Source organism: Culex pipiens, chromosome 1 (genome assembly GCF_016801865.2).
Source record: "Culex pipiens pallens isolate TS chromosome 1, TS_CPP_V2, whole genome shotgun sequence".
Classification (NCBI taxonomy): Eukaryota; Metazoa; Arthropoda; class Insecta; order Diptera; family Culicidae; genus Culex; species Culex pipiens.
Genome location: NC_068937.1, coordinates 15469792 through 15493594, shown reverse-complemented (window position 1 = coordinate 15493594; position 23803 = coordinate 15469792). Strand labels below are relative to the sequence as shown.

Genomic DNA, 23803 nt, shown 5'->3' with positions numbered 1-23803 from the left:
ATGGGGTTCGTCAAGTTTGAAGGACTGCGCGGTGTTCGGAAGTATCAATCCAACTCTATTATATTATGGCAATCAAATGCGATTCAGGCAAATTGCCGGTTTTGATAGAGGACAAGATAAACAGTGAGTCATATTTTTGTTAACCCTCGAATGACAAAAAAATAAAATTATTAGGCGAAAAAAATAAACGGACTTGGCGGGAATCGATCCCGACACCCTCGACATGACAAGTTAGTGCCTTTACAGTATACACCAACATGGCTTGATGAGTTTGAAAAGGTTCTACGCCAATTTTAGCGCGATTTGCACTCATTCTAAATCGAGATCATTTTGCTCTCAACGGTCTGCGTGTGAAATAAAAAAATGAAAAAAAAAAAATGTTCAAGGGTTAATCGGAAGTGCTTCGACTGTAGCAAATAATTCTGATAAATTTTGCGATAAAATGCTTGCGTTGTCGGGGAAATTTTTTTGTTGCATTCGCGCAAATGATGATTATGACGGCAGCAGTCGATCTTATCGCAAAAACCTATGTTTGCCTACTCGTTGTAAAGTTCACTATCGGCGTTGTGTATCATCGCTAAAACAACTTAGATGCCGTCGTTTTTTAACAGCATCGCCGTGTTGGAGAATTGTTTTGTTTTTCGTTTTTGCCTATAATTTTATCAAGAAAATGTGAAGGAAGGTTGGGTAAACGACCCTATTGAGGTTTAAGTCGTTTTTTGTATTTAATTTGTGAAGGGAAAGTGTCTGGAGAAACATTGATGGATATTTAAGTTTTTTTTAAAACAATAATAGGTGCATCCACCCTTGCCAAGTGATCTTGACGCGGGCACGGTAAAATATGACACAGATTGGATGGGCTGCGGTCGCCCGGTAACCACCTGATTGTGTTACCCTACTCTATTTTGGGGTGGTGGTAGAGGTGGTGCCATACTGGCATCTTGACGTTTTCTGCGGAATGATGTTGTTTTTGCAGGGTAGTTGGCGTTCGACTGATAGTTATGAAAAGATGTTTGTCAATTCACAGAATCTTTATGGGGAGGGAGGATACGTGGACATACCGTGCCAAACGCTCCGGATGATGGTTTTTTTTACTCAAAAGAATATATTCAGGTTCCAAAACTAAAAAAAAACAAATTCTTAAATGGTGAACCACCCTAACAAACTCCTTATATTTGTATCACGGACCAGTTAGTATCGTCTTCACCCAGTTGATGTTATTATGGTTGCTGTTGTTGTTTTTCTTTGGTTTACGTTTTGTTGAAGGTCTTCCTCGTTGCAAAAGGCCAACCATAGCGCCACGGCTCAGCACACCGTCAGTACTCTCGTCGCAAAGGGACACGTTCCATTTCACGTGCCAGCAGCACTGAGTTGTTCTAGTTGTTGCTGGCAGTGTGGTTGCATGGTTCGATTTCATTGCTTTTGTTGTTGTTGTTGTGAGTTGTGGAATTAATCTGTTTTGATTTGAGCTTTTTGAGGTTGAAAATATTAAATTAACGAATATTGTTTTTTTTCAGCATGTGTTTCATTTTACTTTAAAAATGAATTTACAAAAATTGTGCAGATAGACAATCAGCATCGTCATTAAAAAAAAAAACGATAAACACACAAAAAAATGGGTTAAATTTTGAAATATCCAATTTACATCTTTTTTGTGTAATTTTTCATAACATCACGTATGAAAAAATAACAATGAATAAAAGAAGGTATTTTCATAAAATGATGAAATTTTACAAATTATTCAGATAGAATTGCACATTTTTTCTGCTTAAAAATTTTCAGACAAATTTTATGTAATTTTACCTCAAAACTATGTAAAATTGGAAAACTGTGTAAAAACGCAAAATTGACAAATTGAAAAAAATGACAAAATTGTCAAAATTGACAAAATTGTCAAAATTGACAAAATGACAATTTACATCTTTTCCATGTAATTTATTACTTCGCGTGTAAAAAACTAACAATGATTCAAAGGTGTTATTTTTATAAAATAATGAAATTTTACAAATTATAAAGATAGAAATGCAAATTTTTTCTGACTTAAATTTTTCAGACCAAATTTATACAATTTTACCTCAAAACAATGTAAAATTGCAAAACTGTATAACAGAAAGCTGTGAAAAACGCACTAGAAGTTTGACAAAATTGACAAAATTGACAAAATTGACAAAATTGACAAAATTGACAAAATTGTCAAAATTGTCAAAATTGTCAAAATTGTCAAAATTGTCAAAATTGTCAAAATTGTCAAAATTGTCAAAATTGTCAAAATTGTCAAAATTGTCAAAATTGTCAAAATTGTCAAAATTGTCAAAATTGTCAAAATTGTCAAAATTGTCAAAATTGTCAAAATTGTCAAAATTGTCAAAATTGACAAAATTGACAAAATTGAAAAAAAATTACAAAAATTAAAAAAATAACATAAATTTACAAGCATTGACAAAAATTCACAAAAATTTACAAAAAATGACAAAAATTTACAAAAAATGACAAAAATTTACAAAAATTCACAAAATTGACAAAAATTTTAAAAATTTAAGAATTTACAAAAAATTTCAAAAATTTACAAAAATTTACAAAATTTACAAAAATTTACAAAAAATTACAAAAAATTACAAAAAATTACAAAAAATTACAAAAAATTACAAAAAATTACAAAAAATTACAAAAAATTACAAAAAATTACAAAAAATTACAAAAAATTACAAAAAATTACAAAAATTTCCAAAAATTTCCAAAAATTTACAAAAGTTTACAAAAATTTACAAAAAAATACAAAAATTTACAAAAAATTACAAAAAATTACAAAAATTTACAAAAATTTACAAAAATTTACAAAAATTTACAAAAATTTACAAAAATGTACAAAAAATTACAAAAATTTACAAAAATTGACAAAAATTGACAAAAATTGACGAAAATTTTCAAAATTGACAAAATTGACAAAAAATTACAAAAAATTACAAAAAGTTACAAAAATTTACAAAAATTTACAAAAATTTACAAAAATTTACAAAAATTTACAAAAATTTACAAAATTTACAAAAATTTACAAAAAATTACAAAAATTTACAAAAATTGACAAAAATTGACAAAAAATTACAAAAATTGACAAAAATTGACAAAAATTGACAAAAATTGACAAAAATTGACAAAAATTGACAAAAATTTACAAAAATTGACAAAAATTGACAAAAATTGACAAAAATTGACAAAAATTGACAAAAATCGACAAAAATTGACAAAAATTGACAAAAATTGACAAAAATTGACAAAAATTGACAAAAATCGACAAAAATTGACAAAAATTGACAAAAATTGACAAAAATTGACAAAAATTGACAAAAATTGACAAAAATTGACAATATCGACAATATCGACAAAATTGACAAAATTGACAAAATTGACAAAATTGACAAAATTGACAAAATTGACAAAATTGACAAAATTGACAAAATTGACAAAATTGACAAAATTGACAAAATTGACAAAATTGACAAAATTGACAAAATTGACAAAATTGACAAAATTGACAAAATTGACAAAATTGACAAAATTGACAAAATTGACAAAATTGACAAAATTGACAAAATTGACAAAATTGACAAAATTGACAAAATTGACAAAATTGACAAAATTGACAAAATTGACAAAATTGACAAAATTGACAAAATTGACAAAATTGACAAAATTGACAAAATTGACAAAATTGACAAAATTGACAAAATTGACAAAATTGACAAAATTGACAAAATTGACAAAATTGACAAAATTGACAAAATTGACAAAATTGACAAAATTGACAAAATTGACAAAATTGACAAAACTGACAAAATTGACAAAACTGACAAAATTGACAAAATTGACAAAATTGACAAAATTGACAAAATTGACAAAATTGACAAAATTGACAAAATTGACAAAATTGACAAAATTGACAAAATTGACAAAATTGACAAAATTGACAAAATTGACAAAATTGACAAAATTGACAAAATTGACAAAATTGACAAAATTGACAAAATTGACAAAATTGACAAAATTGACAAAATTGACAAAATTGACAAAATTGACAAAATTGACAAAATTGACAAAATTGACAAAATTTACAAAATTTACAAAATTGACAAAATTGACAAAATTGACAAAATTGACAAAATTGACAAAATTGACAAAATTGACAAAATTGACAAAATTGACAAAATTGACAAAATTGACAAAATTGACAAAATTGACAAAATTGACAAAATTGTCAAAATTGTCAAAATTGACAAAATTGACAAAATTGACAAAATTTACAAAATTTACAAAATTTACAAAATTTACAAAATTGACAAAATTTACAAAATTTACAAAATTTACAAAATTGACAAAATTGACAAAATGACAAAATGACAAAATGACAAAATTTACAAAATTGACAAAATTGTTAATTAAAATTTTTACTGTGTAGCTTCAGTTTTTTATTTTTTCCCTTTCATCATTTTCCCACCGACTACTTCAAATTCCAACTTTCCAGCCGTGCCATACTGTGTCAATCCGTCAACCCCCTCCACTGCATACAGGAAATTCTCCGACACTTATCAGATGTGACAGAGTGTGGTTTACTGCGGCGGCATGTATCTAACTCCCTGCTGTTGATGAATTTCCAATCGTTTCCGAGTAGGTACAAAACGTGACTTTGACATCTCGGACACTTCACTACCGATTAACCGGTTGGCGTCTTCTCTCAACTGCTTTGCCGGGGAGGGTTTTATGATCATTAGCCGATCAATTCATCTGGTGATATTTTGAAACATTTCTTGCTTAATTGAAAAAGCGGTTTGGCCGGCAGCGAAACTATTGGAAAGTGTATAAGACTTTTTTTGCTCCAAAAATGAGTAGGAACTAACCGATTCAGCAGAAACCACCAAAGTCTAAAGTCTATAAATCTTAAGGTCCGACTTCGTCGGCGTCGACTTAATATATCTCCTAATTACCTTCAAACGAAAAAGCGATCTGGTTACATCAGAGTTTCGCTCGAAAAAAGACTGAAAAAAGCTTTCCATATTTTAGAGGAGTTTTGTTATCAAATTTATGTTATTAGCAGATCACGACTTGTGCCGTTTTGCGGTGGCAGACTTTCGCCCCAAGGAAATGAAAAACAAAATCCCGCCAAGAAGTCAGTAAAGTGATTTATCGGTGACAGGAAACAGGTTCTTAAAGCTGGAGAGCTTAATCGGTGGGGGTGAAATTCAATTAACGGCGGCAGCTTTTCCCCTTAGGGCTGATTAATTTCACCTTCAACTGGGCTAAATAATTGCAAGCTGGGTACAGTGCGCAGATTGCAGGCCCGTTTGGAAACGTCATAGTTCAAGGGAAAATGCAATTTTCCAAAACGGTAGTAACTACCTTCTTTTGCTGCCGTTCAGAAGCTAGAGCGTGAAACTGCAGCTTCTGCAACTCGAGCGCTGCTGAATTTGCAAATTTGTTAGCTTAAGGGCAGGAGATAAACAGTGCGAGAAAGAGGCCCCGGAAAGTAATCAGATAATTATTTAAATTAGGTCTTGGATTAGCTTGGTGAGCGAGCAGCAGCAGCAGCAGCAGCAGAGAAGATCGGTTCAACTCAGTTGCAGATTGTGCACTGTTTTGGTGAGTAACCTTGATGAGTTTGCAACTTTGGCTTGGGTAATTGAGGTTGATTTGAGTGGATGATTTGTTGTTTTTAAGACCATTCGTGAAACAGCTGGTTTTTGCTTATGGCAAAGACAAATATTATTAATTTAAAGATGTTCTACAGAACTAAAGCCAACAATTATTAATGAAAAAACTTGAAGTTTGCATGAAACTATAATTGATTTTTTTTAAATTTAAGTTCGTACAAAAATACTAAATATTAACCTATTCCGAACCGGTTCATCAAACCAATTTGATAGTTACACCAGTTAAGTGTATAATTTACTAAAATACCATAATGCGACGCATCAAACTTCTTCTATTTGCTTTTGTACCGATTAAAACCGAATAAAATTAACCGGTTCATTAAACCGATTTAGGACAAAACCAGCAAGCGACAAACAAAAAAAAAATCAAATTTCATGAAAAGTAATTCTGTACCAAAGCATAATTGATTCAGTTGAACCGGTCATTTACCCGATTGAAATGTTGAACCGGTTGAACAAGAGCTGTCAATCTAGAGATCAAACTTCATCAAATTACAAGAATATTCAGGTTTTACCAAAGTTTAATAGATTTAGCTGAACCGGTTCAAAGTTATATTGATTGAGTATTATTGATTAAAAAACTATCATGCGGCACATCAAACTTCTTCAATTTGCTTTGTACTGAAGAAGAACAAATTTAATTAAACTGATTAATTAAACCGATTCAATAGTTTTACCGGTTCAAAAATGTTATGACAAAAAATATACAGTGCCACACAAAACTACTTCAAAATCCATGAATAGTCATTCTGTACCAAAGCTTAACGGTTCATCGAACCGATTCAAAAGTTGTACCGATTGATATTATTTTTGTACAAAGCTGTGAAGCATCAAATTCTTCAACGTTGTTGAAGAATCATGTAGTGCCAAAATTTAAAAGCCTCAGTAAAACCGATTCAAAGGATGAACCGGTAGAACATTTCTGGCACAGTACCAATCGTGTGACATGTCTACCGTCTTCAAATTTAATCATTAGATATTCTGTTGCAACGGTAAAAAAATATCTATCAAGTGACGTCAAAATTGATAGGAATAGTTGAACCGGTTCATCAAAACTAGTCATCTGTTTTTTTTGCCATTCCAGCTAAATCGGTTCAGTTTTACCGGTTGAACATTTAAAACACATCAAGCAAAAGATCAACCTTCTTAAAATTCAATGAATTTTGTACTAAAGTTTAACCAATTTATTTGAACCGGTTCATCAACCTGATTTAGAAGTTGTACCGGTTGTTGATTTTTGGCAAACCAAACTGTTTCAAATTGATTGATTTTGCATACATATGACTAAACCGATTTTTTTGTTCTATCGGTAAAATGTTTTTTTAAGCAAAAACTATCTAGGGACAAGTCAAATTCTATAAAAACATAATATTTTTAGCTGAACCGGTTCATCAAACAGATTCAATTTAAGAATGTAATATTGATACAGTATAAAAAGCAGAATAGGTTCAGCTAAACCGGTTAAGCCAATCGGTCCAAGTCAGAAAATGTCAGAACAAATCATAAGAAAAATAAAAAATGGTCCAAATAAGTACTTAAATGTTCTGAAAATTTCTTTTCAGAATTTATAAAAAAAATTACAAATAGTTTTGCATTTTAGCGTAAAGAATTGTATGCTAACTTCTGCTATTTATGACTTAATGAATTAAATCCTAAAATTTCAAGCATTTTTGGAACAAAATTATTAAGCACACTTCTCAAAATTTTATGAAAATTTATTTTGTACTAAAATTTAACCAATTCATTCGAACCGGTTCATCGACCTGATTTAGAAGTTGTCACGATTGGAGAAAATTTGAATTGTTGTGCGACATTTCATCATTTTGTGATTGATTCTGGATAAGGATAGCTGAACCGGTTATTTAGTTGTACCGGTAAAAATTCTGAAGCAGTGAAAAGTCAAAGTTTTTTTTCTCCAAAATTAATAGGTTAAGCATAACCGGTTCGGCAATAAAAAAACAGTCATGCGACATGTAGAACTTTGTAAATTTGCTTGAATATAATAATCACCCAGTGTAAAGGTTCCTGTCAAACTGTTTATCTGAACGGTTAAAAATGTTGCACCGGTTGAACCCCACGAAAATTAAAATGTTAAAAAATGCAAAATGGTCAAAAATTGTACTAAAATGCTATTTAAACGATATTTTTTATAAATACACAAATGGTTTAGCATTTAAGACCGAAGTATTTTGTTAAAACTTCTGTTACTCTTGATTTAAATGAACAATATTCACAAAAGACATTTGAAAAATCCATGCCATGAACAAAATAACAGATTTGACTTCCCCATAATGTTGCTAAAAGCAAAAACTAATTTAAAATGTAAGAATAAAACTGGAAAAAAAAACTTAAAAGATTCAGCTAAACGAGTTTTTCCAATCGGTTCAAAAGTTGAACCGGTTGATAATTTTTAAATATCATAAATCTCATCAATCTTCTCTAAATTGATTAAACAGAAATTTTGAACCCATTTACATTCGGTTTTACTGAATCGGTTCATTGAACCGGTTCAAATTCTGGACCGGTTGACACATTTAGTACACAAAAAAATGCTGATGAAACAGCTCAAAATTGGCTGTATCAAATTGTATCCGATTTTCATCCCACCGGTTCAATACCGTTTGAACCGGTTGAACATTTTGGCACAAAATCTATCATTCGACATGTCTAACTGCTTCTATAACTTGATTTTGATTACAGTCTTAAAATTTCACTAGCTCAAATAATTGAAAAGCGAAAGAGGTTTCGGATATTGATTTAGATTTAGGGTAAGTACTAGTGAAGGGTTTCCCGATCACGGACGTCAAAGTTGAGTACCTAACTGGAGTCGACCTTAGTAATTGAAGTGAAATAGTGAAGTGTGAGTGATTTTAAGGTGCAGGTAATGGTGAACAACGGTAGGTGTTTCCCGAACACGGACGTCAAAGGTAAGTACCAAGTTGGCGTCAACCATAAATGACGTAACATGAAAAAGTGAAGTATTAAAAGAGGAAAGTGGTAAGTAAACAAGAAGAACCGGTTGAACATTTTTGGCACAAACCCGATCATGGAATTGATTGAATAGTCATTTAGTGTTACAATGTATGTGTTTCAAAAAGTTTTTAGAACTTGTTACACAACTAATAACATTCATAACCTCACTTAATCCACCATACCATTTCACATGAGATAACCTCTTAAAACTCCTACTTTAGTATCTTTCACCCCCTGTAGGTCGGCCAACGATTAGCTTATTAGTCGCTTATGAGATCCCACATTAGGTGATCTCCCGTGTCCCTTCGGCACGTTAATCGCTGCTCCGTCGTCACTAATCTGATTAAAACAGTATCCCATAGATGCGGCGACGAAGTCGCCCCACGACGGAAAGTGAAATTTTTCCAACCTTCGGCCATCTGGCGGCCACTAGTCTACCGTGGGTTATAAAATAGAAATTAGCGACTCTAATATTTAGGGTAGGTTGGCCAATTGTTGATCGATTGGAGGCAATCGAAGACTGAGGTACAAAAATTACCACTTTACCCTTTATTTTTAAGGTAGAGACACGGAAACGCCGATCAATCAGTCGAATGCCGCTCGATTGAAGGGGGAGTTTGGAGGATTAGGATCGGTCATATTTCTTCGAGGGGCGTCGAAAATGGGCAAGATCGCGATGGGGAAAATTTCCTCGCAAGTTGTGTAACGTCCGAACTCTCCAGGAAGCGCTCGGACTCTGATGTAATCAGAAAGTGTTCTGCCCAAGAGTGGTGCACAGCAAAAACAATGCCAAGGAAGCCGCTTCGGTTGTCAATTGTCCTCAAAGACTTGAACCGTTAAGGAGTGCGAGGAAAAAAAAAGAGTGCCAACACATTTTGTACTGAGTTGTGCAAAACTTTCTTTTCCATTAGTGGGATAATGGGCTAGACGTTGTCAACTTGAAGGTAGTTATGGCGAGAGACAGTACATGAAAAAAATGAGATTATGTCACTCCCCGCGTCGCAATCTTCATCGTCGTCGGATTGTTTCAAGTGCACACGTGCAGAAAAGATGGCGTTTTTCTTCGTCTGCGCAAATGTTATCTTTTTTTCTTTGTCGCTCTTGGACCAAGTTCCACGCTCCGGCGAGCATGACTACAATGCTTCCAAGGTTCGTACCAATTTGCTTCCAAATCACAACAAAAAATGTCAACAAACCGAACCACCCTAGCCGCGTTACGACAGAGCGTCGCGCACGCGCCAACCTAATCAAGCTGTCAAACGCTACTGTCCCCTAGATGGCAGCACCGCCGTCTGACGTTTTCCTTCCAATTCTGGCCGCCATTATTTGCTAAATTTGACAGCTTCACTAGCGCGATGCAAATGCCTACACAACGGCCGACGGGGTGATGATTGTTTACAAAGTTGCAGTCACTGCGCGCCATAATTGGCGCGAGGTGGTTTTGGCTTGGTGAAGGTAGCAGCTGCAACTGCAGCAAAACAAACAAACCGCAGCGTTGCTTGCGGTTTGCACTAGGAAGAGAAGGGATTTGCCGCAGGCGATGTCGACATTTGGTTGGTGTCTTGGTTAATTGGTGAAGGGCTTCCCGATTACGGACGTCGACTTTGAGAAGCCTAGTGGGGTAGGTTACAGAAGTTTGTGTGATTTGGTGATGATTTCAAGGTAAGTACAATTTGAGATTTCTCAATCACGGACGTCAACATCGAGTACCTCGGAGCAGCTTCGACGTAAAAGTTGAAGTGAAGTGAAGTGAATAATAGTGTAGTTTCTGCGTAAACGGTAAGTACAAAACTGTCAATCTGTCAACCTGTCAATCTGTCAAAAAAGTAGATTCGAGTCGTTTTGTCTTGCACGACAAAACGTCTCAATCATCATTAGTCAGCCGAAATTATCGTTTCCGAGAAACTTCAATTTCGGCTACTACCCAAACGCTCCCCGTCGACGACGTTTTGTCAGTTCGGCGAATCGAGTTTCTTCAAGCTACAAAGCGTCGACGAGGCGACTTCAAGATTGCGATAGCCAAATCGCATACCAGCGCCCGACAAATCATCGCCACAAGCCGAATTCCGAACTTTCGATTTCATTCACCGCTGCGGCCTAAAATCCCTTAGTCATCAATCTTCCGGGGCGAACACACCCCCGCCCGATGACTGGTCAGCTTCAGCGCCACGATCATCGATCAAGTCAGGGTCGCCAGACTCAAATTGATTCCAAATGGCTACCTTTTCGGAGAAAAAGAAAAAAACGAGTTGCACGTGAGCAATAACAAACAACAAAGTTGCGTCAGCCTTCCGCCGGAGGTTGTTTACCGGTGCGTCCACGTGAGGTAATTATCGATCGCGCGCTCTCCAAACTGGCACAGATTGACAGCGCGGGTTTCCCGGCTACCACCTACACGCACGTGCTGACCTGTCGATGCAGTTCGACGAGTGCTCAACTACCGGTTATAGATAAATCGAGATCGTGCAGCTTCAATCAGGAACACCCTGCTAGGTGGTTGTGCCCCGACATGCAAATTATGCTGGGCGCACGCCAGTCTGAACCCCAGGCATGGATGCCGTGTGAGATTTTGATTAGACGAGCCCATAATTACTCGATGGGATGGAGGGGAAAATCAACTTGGCAATCATTCGCACGATAAAACTGCGAAATTTACCATTTTAATCTGTTTTAAAGGGGGTGTGGTGCGGCGTTGAGTCACGTAACTTGCTTTCGAATACGGATGTCAGATTTCACTAGCCCCCAACTGATTGAAAAGGTCTTGGATATTTATTTTGGGTAAGTACTAGTAAATGGTTTCCCAATCACGGACGTCAAAGGTGAGTACCTAGCTGGCGTCAACCGAAGAAAGTGAAGTGAAATAGTGAAGTTAGTGATATTATTGATTTTGAGTAAGTACAAGTGAAAGGTTTCCCGATCACGGACGTCAAAGGTGAGTACCTAGCTGGAGTCAACCGAAGAAATTGAAGTGAAATAGTGAAGTTTGGATGATCTCAAGGGGTAAGTACTAGTGAAAAACGGTGAAGTGTAAGAAATCTACAGGGAAACGATAAGTAAACAACCTGTCAATTCTGTCAATCTGTCAACATGTCAAAATTTCAAGCGAAAGGTAGTGATCTGAGTCGTTCTACCGGTGCTCATCCGATAGAAACGACTCAGATCTCTCCTTCAACTCCACCTAAGCGCTTCGATTTGGCCTCGACGCTACTCGAGAGCGAGACCAATCGGCGTCTTGGACACCGACCAGACCGAGCGTCGCGTCGGCATGTCAATAACGATCGCGCATGATTTGTTGGTCACGGTTCCTCGGTAGCCGAAGCTTCCAGCTGGGCTTCACGGACCGTTTGTGATCTATCGCAAAGTTGGGGGGTTTGCGATCTAAACGGAGTCAGACGCGTTCACCTCCTCGAAATAATTGAGCAAACAACAACACTCTGTCCGGAGTTCAGGAGTTGTTACCGCCGGTGTTTCGTAACTCATCGCAATCAACCCGGGTACATAATGAAGTAACAACCCCTCAGCGAGCTCGTTAATTATGTATCAACGGCTTCGGAGATGATACCCTGTGGTCATATGCGTTAAAGAGTGCGTTCGAGGTATCGGCGTCATCGGCGCAGTCAAATTTTCATTTAACATTCCGACACCGACCCCACCGTCGACCGGATCATTATCCGGTTGTGAATTACACGCTAATGAGCGTGCGGTGTACTCTCTGCTGAAGATTTGTGAGTTCAATTTAGATAACCACCTCGACGCCTCGTTACACCAGTGTCAGCACTGAAAACTGCGAGGTGAATGGCTGAAAACAATGAATTTGGGTAACTTTACGCGGGGTTACCCAAGCGGGGCGATGTAACTCAAGCGCGGTCGAACCTGGTAAGGTTAGAACGTTTGAAGTTGATTTTTAGATCAAAGTGATTCCCTATTACGGACGTCGACATTGAGTATCCAGTTAGGATTCCCGATTACGGACGTCGACATCGAGTACCTAGTGAGGTTGCCAACCGAAGTTGATGTGATTTAGTGATGATTTCAAGGTAAGTACATTTTGGGATTTCCCAATCACGGACGTCAACATCGAGTACCTGGGAGCAGTTTCGGCGTGAAAGTTGAAGTGAATAATAGTGTTGTTCCAGCGAAAATGGTAAGTACAAAACTGTCAATCAGTCAACCTGTCATACTGTCAAATAAGTAGATTGGAGCCGTTTTGTCTTTCACGATAAAACGTCTCAATCATCATCAGTCAGCCGAAATTATCGTTTCCAAGAGACTTCAATTTCGGTTACTATCCAAAACTTCCCGCTGACGACGTTTTGTAAGCTCGTCAATTTATGTAACTCAATCGTTTGAAGTTGTTTTCTAGATTTTAGAGCTTCTCTATCACGGACGTCAACATTGAGTACCCAGGTAGGATTTGATATGCAAGTTGCTGTGAAAAGTGTAAGTGAATTTCTAGGACAAAGTAAGTGCAGTGACGTTGATGACCATGGAAAAGTCAGTTGGTGCTGACTTTCCCAACTACGGACTTCACCATTTAGACTCTAAGTAGTGACTTCAAGGAAATTGCTGTGAAGCGAGGTGAATTTCAAACTGGTAAGTACTAACCCTGTCAATCTGTCCAATCTGTCAAACTATCAGTCTTGTTAGGAGGTTATCCTCGTAACACCAGGAAGACTATTGAGCCCTGGTCAGTTGGGACCTCCTTCCAAGTCAGACTACCCGACACCAGGGCCGCCTCTCGCTAAGCCTCCCCCTTAAGGGAAAGTGAAATAATGGGCGCGCGATCTCCAGCTCTCTTTTAAGTGTTATGCTAATGCCGCGCGCAATTCGATCGCTATCGAGAGAGAGAGAGGTTGCGTCCGTCCGTCTAGTCTGAGACCTGTCAATACGACCAGGGTGCGGGCACGAATGTAAACACAGAACCGCCCCCGGACCGAATCTCCGCGCCGTCCAGATATGGCCGTCCGAGGCGTTGAAGAAATCATGTTCCATTATGCAGTCAGCGCGCGCGCCTTAATCTAATCGAATGTAACACTTTTTACCGCGCGATCGCTGACACTGAAATTATCGAGTGCCGCTAGTGGCCGCGAGATGGCCTGGAATTGATGGTTGCACAATCTGTCAGGAGCGCTACCTCTTAATGACAGCGCCGCAAAGTAATCTCTAATGATAGACTTCGCGCGGGTGACACCCGAGAAGTGTTGCCGGGCAGTCCTTCGGGTGACAAATCACGACACTTAAGGTTATGACGGCTGCCGCCGATTGAGACTTTATTGCGAATTTCGAAGGAGGAGGAGGTACCGGCAGCTGTTGTCGCATCGTCTCTCGGTAATCGGATCTTGATGAAGGGGAAACTTTGGTTAACCACAAAGTCACTGCTGCGTTGGTTGTTTGCGGAACTTGAGGGTTGTTTGGAGTGTTTTTTTTTTGGAGTCGATTACGCGTTGACATTGATTGTATGGGGGAAATTGACATATCAGAGATGGGATACGATTAACCAGGAATTGCGATTATTAAGAGCTCTTATTTGAGGTTTGGTAGAGGCACTACAAGCTAACGAATTGAAAAAAAAATGAACTATTACTAAGTCAAGTAGGTATCTTTCTCTATTACGGACGTCAAAGTCGAGTACCTAGCTAGAGTCCTCCATAGAAAATGAAGTGAAATGTGTTATGAATTTAAAGGGGTAAGTAATATTGAAGAATTGTGAAGAGTTTCCCTATCACGGACGTAAGAGTTGAGTACCAAGCTGGTTTCAACCAGCTAAGTAAGGTGAAGTGAAATGGTAAAGTGATGTGATTTAGTGAAGTTTCCAGGAAAAAGGTAAGTAAGTAATCTGTCAATTCTGTCAATCTGTCAACATGTCAAAACCAAAGTAGTGATCTAAGATATCTATCGGAAACATATCAATTGTTTTTCGATAGAAATTTTTAGATCTCTCCTTTAATATAACTCAGCTAGTCTCCCATCCACGTGTACTCACTTTCCACGTGACCACGTGATCTGGGTTACGAAAGCGAGAGAAACAATGTTGCATACTTTTCCACTCCCAGGTTGGTGCACAGATATGGAAATTCCGGTCGAACGGAGTACCAGTTCAGTTTCACGGAAGGAAAGTGTTTAAATTTTTCGGCCTCCCGAGGGCAATAAAAGGAGAGAAAAGTGGAACTAAACAATCACATTTCTCGAGGCAGCTATGACGAGGGTGGGAAGTTTTATTATCTAAGAGTTGGGAAATGGAGAGAAACAGAGATGGCATTGATAATGTGGCTTAAGTGCAGGTGGCCCAGTTTTTAGCAAAGGTTGGCAATTTGAATGGAGGCTACTAACTGATGGAGATGAACTAGTTTCTTTTGCAAAAAGAGTTCAAAATTGTGGGTCAAATAGACAGAAAAAAATTAAGGTTAAAATTTGCCTGATGGTAAAAGGTAGATTTTAAAGATCTGGCAACACTGTCAAAAGTCACGTTTACTTAAGGTAAATGTACAAAACCTTTCTGATAACCGTTGCAAGCGACAAAATGTCGAAAGGAGAAAGATGGAATGAAAATAGGTCGAATGAGGAAATGTAAAAAAACACCAAAACTAGAATTCTTGGATTAATTTCGCAGCACAAATTAGCAAGTAACAGTACCAGAAAATTATCCCCAAACCGGTACATCACCTGTCTGCACCCGAACCCACACCCTTTCTGCGCCAATCTTGAACAACGTGGGCGCCTCATCAAAGCTTACTCAGGGGAGGGTTTTAAATTTCCGCGTTTCACGCATATTAATAGGCGCTTAATTAAGAGTTTCATTGAATCGATTATCTTCAAAGTTTTTTTTTCAAGTTGGTAGGAAAAGAGCTCTTTCTCCACTTCCCTTCCCCTTAGAAAAAAGACAGCGTTTCAAGCTTACATCACAAACCAAAAAAAAAAACGCTCGTTGAAAAATAAAATCAATTTAAGCCTAAACGCTGGCACTTCCTAGTCGAAATGGAGTCTTGGAGAGACCCGTTAAGTCGCCGGTTTAATAGTGCAGCAGATGATGGCTATTTTAGTGCGATTTAGCATTTCGACAGCAAGTGAGCAGCTATTGCACAAAGTTTAAGTTCACGAATGCTAGGGGTTGACTTTTAGCCGAATTGTGCAACAGAGTGCAATTTAGTCGGAGTGGTTACCGGGGAATAATTAGGAAGGGAAAGTGAGGCTGAACCACCAAAATTGTATTTTTTGGCTTGAATGTTTATTTCTTGCAAGGTCCATTTATTCATTCTCAGTCAGAGCACAAATTCATAGAAGTTGCAAAATGAATAAATTAGGTCAAAATCTATACATATTTTCAATTTCAAGTCAAAACCTACCAACTTTTTCAATTTCAAGCAAATTTTGTCGTTTCAAACCAGAGCACAAATTCATGGAAGTGAGAAAATGGGTTCAATCGGTCAAAATCTAGATCTATTTTCAATTTCAAAAAAAAAATATTTGCCCGTTTTTAGACCGAGCACAAATTCATAAAACTTGGAAAACGAACAAAATAGGTTGAAATCTACTATTATTGTCAATTCACAGCCAATTCCTTGTTTCCAGGCAGAGAAAAAAAATCATGGAACTTTGAAAATGACAAAAATAGGTTAAATTCTACTGTTTTATTCATTTTCAATTCAAATGCTCTTTCCCAACTAGAGCACAAATTCAAAGAAGTCTGAAAATTGATAAAAAGCTGTCAAAACCTACATAAATTTCACATTTCAGGTGGATTGTTCGTTTCCAAAGCAGAGCACAAATTCTAAGAACTTAGAAAATAATGAAAATACCGCGAAATCGACTTATCCTGCTAATTTCAGGTAGATTGCCTGTTCCCGACCAGAGCACAAATTCATATATGTTGAAAAATTGATAAAAAAGGTTAATATCAAGCCATATTTTCAAGTTCAAGTCTTTTGATTGATCTCAGCTGGAGCACAAATTCATAGATGTCAAAAAAAAAAACTCAAAATCAACCTGAATTTTCAATTTTCAACCTTATTTTTCTTTCCCAGCCAGAGCACATATTAAAAAAAAGCTAGAAAAAAATTAACAGGGTTTCAAATTTTGAAGTAAATAATATTGTGAAAAGAGTGAAAAGATGAAAGTTTTATGGAATATTTTTTTTTATATTTTGAAAACTTTTACTGTCATCATCATCACACCAGTTCGCGAACTGCCTGTGATATATGTGATGCAACGGAGATCTGCAGACAACATCTGCCAGTGACGGTTCATTATGACGGTTGGCTACTGACGAGAAATGACCCCCACGATCGCGGTGATAATCGTTGGAGTTAGGAAACTTGGAAGTTGGGTGGAAATTGTTGTTATTGGTAAAAAATAGTAATAGAGAGGGGTCATTCGAAAACTCCGTATTAAAAGTTGAAAATATATAACGATTAAATAATTTTAGAAGATTTTTTTTTAAATTACGTAACTTCTCACCATTCCCTAACACTTCATTTAAACCCTCACGCACATTACGAAACCGCGATGCGCCACAACCATCATCATGATCATCGGGAGCTGTCAAACGGTTTGATGGCTTTGAAGAGCAACAAGCGACTTGAGCCTAACCGAACTGAAAAAATTGTTCCACTCCACGACCACCACCCCACGTTGAACAACCTTCATTTTCGCCTTAATTTTGATTTCCGCGCACCATTATGATTATGTGCGCGTTTTTTTTTGAGGTTATTTAATCGCGTCAAAACAAACACAAAATCAAACTTTTCTGCTGTTGTTGTTTATGAAGTTTTACATCTCGTAACAATCAATTTAATTGAAAACCTTAAGCCATGTTTGCAAACAAAGATGGCGGCCATTTAAATCGACGCACAGTGAAAATGATTAATTACGATTAGAAAGTTTAGATTAAAAGCCTCCGTGTGTGCTGCGGACGCGGTGGGGTTTCTTCTATTATTATAATTTTTTGCTTCCGCCGCGGGAGATTGAACAAAGTTTTGCGCCTGAAGGGTAGCAATTAGCTGTCAAAATATTGATAGCGACGAAAAGTTGCGCCGTTATCAGATTTGGTTTCGTGTGCGAACAATTGCCCCGCCATGAATCAGCAGGAAATCGTTTGTTTAGTAAATTGGTGGTTGTGCAGTTGAGGTTAGGTTTGATGGAAAAAAAATTAACAGCGATTAATTGAGTGGAAGGTATTGTGCATTTGGCAGACGGTAATATCACAGCTTAAAATTGTCTTATATTTCAATTTCAAGTCAATTTGTCATTTCAAACCATAGCACAAATTCATAAATGTTAGAAAACGTATAAAATAGTTCATAATCTGCTAATATTTTCAATTTCAAGTCAATTGCTCCATTCCAGGTAGAGCACAAATTCATCAAAGTTAGAAAATGGATAAAATAGTTCATAATCTGCTAATATTTTCAATTTCAAGTCAATTGGTGACTCCAAAATCAGAGCACAAATTCTGAAAAGTTAGAAAACGTATAAAATAGTTCACAATCTGCAATCTGCACAATCAAGTCATTTGGTCATTCCAATTCAGAGCACAAATTCATAAAAGTTAGAACATGACTAAAATAGGTCATAATCTGCTCCTATTTTTAATACCAAGTCAATTGTTCAGTGAAAGCCAGAGCACAAATTCATACATAGAAGTTAGAAAATGAATAAAATAGAAAAAAAGTTCAAAAAATTCAACGAACTAACGCAAACTTAGACAAAAACCCAACTACCCGCATTTCCGGTCCCGTCTGGAGCCACCAATTATGCAAAAAATGTAATCAACATTCACTTTGTCACCCACTAGTCAGAATTAAGTAACACACACACTCTCCAGTAATAAACCTCGTAAAATTGTGCATTCCAAACATCGTCATGGCAAGGCCGGAAGATGGCGTAACAAGAGGGCTTGATGACTGTTGGTTGGTTAAGTTGCGGGTGTTTGTAATTTCTACCGGCTTTTCAAAAAAGCAGTTTTGTCAGTCGTTCATCTTTTTTCTGGGGTGATTTACCAACCGCTGAACGATCAAGTTGTCATCTCTTCGGGAGGTGCACAAATTTTTAAATTGCTCCCTCGAAAATAAATTTGAATTGCAAATTGCCGCGTGTACGTTTGCATTTTTTGTTTTTGTCAATTCGTGAAAAAAAAAGAAGAGAGAAGGAAGTCGGCGACAAATTACAACCGACTGTCAATTGTTGTTTGAGTGTAAACTCGGCTTAAAAACAAAGCAAAAAAATCTAAATGACAAAGCGCCAAACGGTAAACATTCCTAAAATATATCTATTTTGTTTTTGCTATCAATATTCTCTACCATCAACATATCTATTAAATAATTTAATCCATTAATTTACTCTCTGTACCTAAAATCTCTCATTCACACACTTGACACCTTTACGGTTTTTATATATTTTTCCTTTTTTTCACAATGATTAGCATTGCATATTTTATGGATATTCACTCTGTTATCCGTGTAAACAATTTTGTCTAAAGATCCTAAGACTTATTTATTTCCCTTTTATTGAAATATCCAATCTTATGTTTCTATCTGGTCCATATCATAATACACTCCACATTCCAAAACTTTCTAATCCTCTATTAACATATCCACCTCCAATAATTTTTTCTTCGCTTTCCATCTCTAATTTCTTTCCAAATCCACATCCTTATAATATAACCTATATTAATCAATATTAACCTCTAAGACTTGTTCATCTCATTTACCATATCCAAGGTCATTCCCTTACCCACTCTATTTGTTTATACCTCATTATCTAACTACAAGCAACCAAACCTAATCAATATGCTCTAGCAGATAAATCTCCATAAGCTATACCAATTCCAACTACCCAATAATAAAATACAATTATCTTCACTTCACAACATACTATTAAACACTATATCTTCCATAACCCATTTCATTCCCATCCCCCCAATTAAATAAATCCAAATTTAAACATATAACCTACCCAACATACTTAGTAATCACTCATAGAACTCTCCATATTATATGTTATTATCAATAAACCTTAAAGACTATACAATATTTTAACTATACCATATAAAATATCGAATTGCATAAATTTCCACACCATCAACCACTAATCCCAAGTACCAAAAGAGTATTATACCTAAACATAAATCCTATCCACAAAACCCCTCCCTCTTATTTTACCCAACAATTCATAAACCCCTATTCCACAATCACCCAACCCATCCTCACTTCATTCACAAAACCAAACCCCATTCAAACTAGTTTCTCTTCAAATCCCCTATATATCTCCCTTACACTTTATCACCCCCATTACTCAACCCCTCAACCACTATTACGCAACGGTGGGCACTCTGTAATACTATCAGACATTACAGATGTCCTCTCATCTAATTACATTCCAATCGCTTTTTCATTTACAGCCAATTCATCCACCATTATTTTTTGTTTTATAACATTGAAACACTATATACTTAACATCCCTATCTGATAATACAACACCCACCCAGGCAATTTTTCAACATACATCCTTTCCCACGTGCCTTACAATTTTTGATCATTACGCGTATAACGTACAAATTTCACATGCCTTACTCCGCCAATTCGAGAAAATTCACTTTATATTCACACTCCACCGCATATTCAGCATTAATTTTGTCGTCGGCGCTTTTATCTCAACCGAACCTTTCTACTATATTTGATGTAGATGATTACTTATCTTTACCCATTCATTTGACATCATGCCGCATCTCTTTAGATTACTTGTGTTCTTAAATGTGACTTTGTGATTAGGGTGTTTGATATTTATCTATTTACTAGGCAACGGCCTAGGGCCAATCACAATAATACTAGACAAGATTTTGCTTTCCTATACTCCACCACTTACCACTACCACCCTTCAACTTATTATCAATATTTACAAATACTATCCATTATTTCTTTTTTACCCAATCAATCCTACACACCTAACCCCAAACCAACATAACCCACATAAACCCTAACCCACAAATCAACCCACAAAACAATCTCAATTAAACCAAAAAACACATATAATCTACACCCCCCAAATCAAATACTCAAAAAACCTTATATTCTAAACTACCCAAAAAATTACTTTCCATCCAACTCCCTCCAAAACTTAATTCCTTAATCATTCCCCCAATTACCAAATAATTCATAACCCATCAACCCACTCTCACTAAAAACATATAAATATTAACCAATCATCCAAAACCCCTATCACACCAACCTTAAAACCTAACCCCTAACCCTCAAAAAACCATACCCTAATCTACATCCCTCCTACCCCAAACCCTAATCTCTAACATTAAATACAAAATAAAATCAACACCTCTATATTTCCAATAATTCCAAAAACCCCTCTATATTCTCAAATACCCAATAATTCCAATTATCAAACAACCCAATCACAAAAATCCTACAATCCCTACCTTCCTAATAACCCTAACCATAAACTAAACCCCCCCCACCATCCAATCCCCTTAACAACACTCACCTTAAACACATTACACCTACACCACCAAAACCATTAAACCACTAAAAATATCATTCACTAAACCACAAAAATATACAACACAACGCAAATATATCTCTTTCCCCTTTAATTCCAAAACAACCCAAATCGTAACCCCTAAATCAAACTTCCACACCCCCCAAACCCTCATAAACTTAAAATACAAATTATAAATCCACAACTCCCCTCAAACATCAAACCCCCAAAACAAACTAATAACACACAAACCCAACATCATAACCCCAATAATCTCCCCAACCCAAAACCAAAACACCAAATTCATACCAATCAAACAATTCTTTTTACCCATAATAAAACTAAACACTTATATTCAATAACTCTAAAACCTCTTATTATCCACCCACAAACCCCGAATTATCACATATACTCCAATAACTTATAGTTTCTCTACCCCCACTACCAACCCAAATTCATTTCACCCACTATATCCTTCACCAATAAACAAACCAAACATATAAAATAACCACTAACACCCTACCAATAAAAATATAATCAAATCATAACCCACAAACAACCCTAAATTAAATACCTTCCCCCCAAAATACAACTAAATCAATACCACCCATATCCACTAATTTTCATACACCCAAGACTCAACACACTTTTGAAAGTCTACAAATATTAAATTTACAAAACTCACAATACCAGATCTCAACTCTCATAAGAATACACTTAACCCCACATTCACCACAAAATACGTAGTATACCACAATATATATATTCACATCATACCATACTCGAATATCAATAGGGCAATTTACAAGTACCAACTTGGATTTGAAGCTATTTACTACTATTGTCTACAAACAGGCTGTACCTTTTTTCTGCTCAATTTTCACATTTTTGTCTTTCAAAATTTACAATTGTTCATATTTTTCATTGTTTTTTGTATTGTACAACGTTACACCTATACCATACAAAAAAACCCACATAAGCCCATAATATAAACCCATATTTTATATCAACATAAACTTCACACAAACACTTTCCCTCTTTTTACCCAAAAAACAATAACCAAACATCCCCCCTCCTTTTATAAATAAATAACCCAATAAATTATATACTATATTTTTCCATTGAACTTCTAACCTATACCACCAATAAGAAACCATTACGAAATAACAATAGTAATTTTGACTAACAAATATAACATATCTCCTACAACTTAATTTCATTCATTAAACACCTATACAAAAAATACTTCCCCCATATAAACAACACTAAATACAAATCCTTATTATAATTACTTAATATCTAATTTATATTACAATGACTTTACAAATATAATTCAACCTTAGTCTAAACTATTCTACTAAATACCCTTTTAACAATACTCGAATCTATCATTATATACAAAATAAAACTACACTTTCACAAATTTCCTTAACCAATATAAATCACACCCTTTTACTACTTAAAAAACATTAACCCATAACACCATACAAAATAAATAGTGTAACTTCACAAACCCAACAAAAATTAAAACATATTAACTATAACCATTAAATCAAATATCCAATATCACGTATACACCAATAAATAAACACCATACTAACACCTTTATTTATACAACTTCTACAATTATACCAGACCTCGAAATAGATATTTTTATGATTCATTACACACCAAACCATTTCTACCTCTTCCTTACTCATAGTCTCCCCTTTTTTCAAATTCTACAAATTTCTTAACTCCACTTTAACTTACATACAACACTATCCCGATATCTAGTACATTAGAGATGTACAAATTCTCCAACTTTTTAACAGTGATGCACTCGATGTCTAAACAATTAAAACACACCACCCAAACACTTCCAATAAAACTCATACTCTATAAAAAAAAAATTTCTCCATATACTCCTTCTTCCAAACTTTTAACCCCCTACAAACCCAAATACACTAACAAATCAAATAAATAATCCAATAAACCTCAATAAAATCCCAAACCCCTTTCAACAAAAAAACACCAACACCCTAACCCTAATAATAAATAACCCCATAAATATAAAAACATCATAAATCCAACTCCCCAAAAAAACTAACATCATATAATCCCAAACACATCCACTAGAATAACCACAAAACTAACCCAATACCCTAAACCCACTACTCTAACACATCTAAATAAACCCTCAACAAACCCAAAAAACCCCCCCAACATTAAAATTAGTACATTACACCCCAACAAAAACCTATCACAAAAAAAACTAAAACAACACCCAAATCCCCTCTAATACATACATGACTACCCTCAACACAATCAAATTACTATCAAATACACCCACACTACTCCAATCAGCTCACCTCAATTCTAACACTCACCCCCCTCAATACAAACTTTACCCTATCACCCTCCACTCATCACCCTATACTCAACCTTCCCATTTCCAACCAAAACATTACTATAACACCAACCCCATTTTCCCAAATTCATCTACATTCAATCCCCCATAATATTCTCTTAAACATTTCAACCATTACCTCTTTTTTTCTCACCCCCCACCCAATATACCCACCCTCCCTCATATCTTCCACCCAATTATATTAATATTCCCCCTAACTTAATTCATAATACAAAACACTAATCCTCACCACTCT

At 35.9% G+C, this 23803-nt stretch overlaps 1 protein-coding gene across 4 annotated transcripts in view; it reads right to left on the bottom strand.

Moving 5' to 3' along the window:
- LOC120417696 (protein bunched, class 2/F/G isoform) overlaps positions 1 to 23803 on the bottom strand; it is a 199920-nt gene that overhangs the window by 55356 nt on the left and 120761 nt on the right. The window lies entirely within an intron of this gene.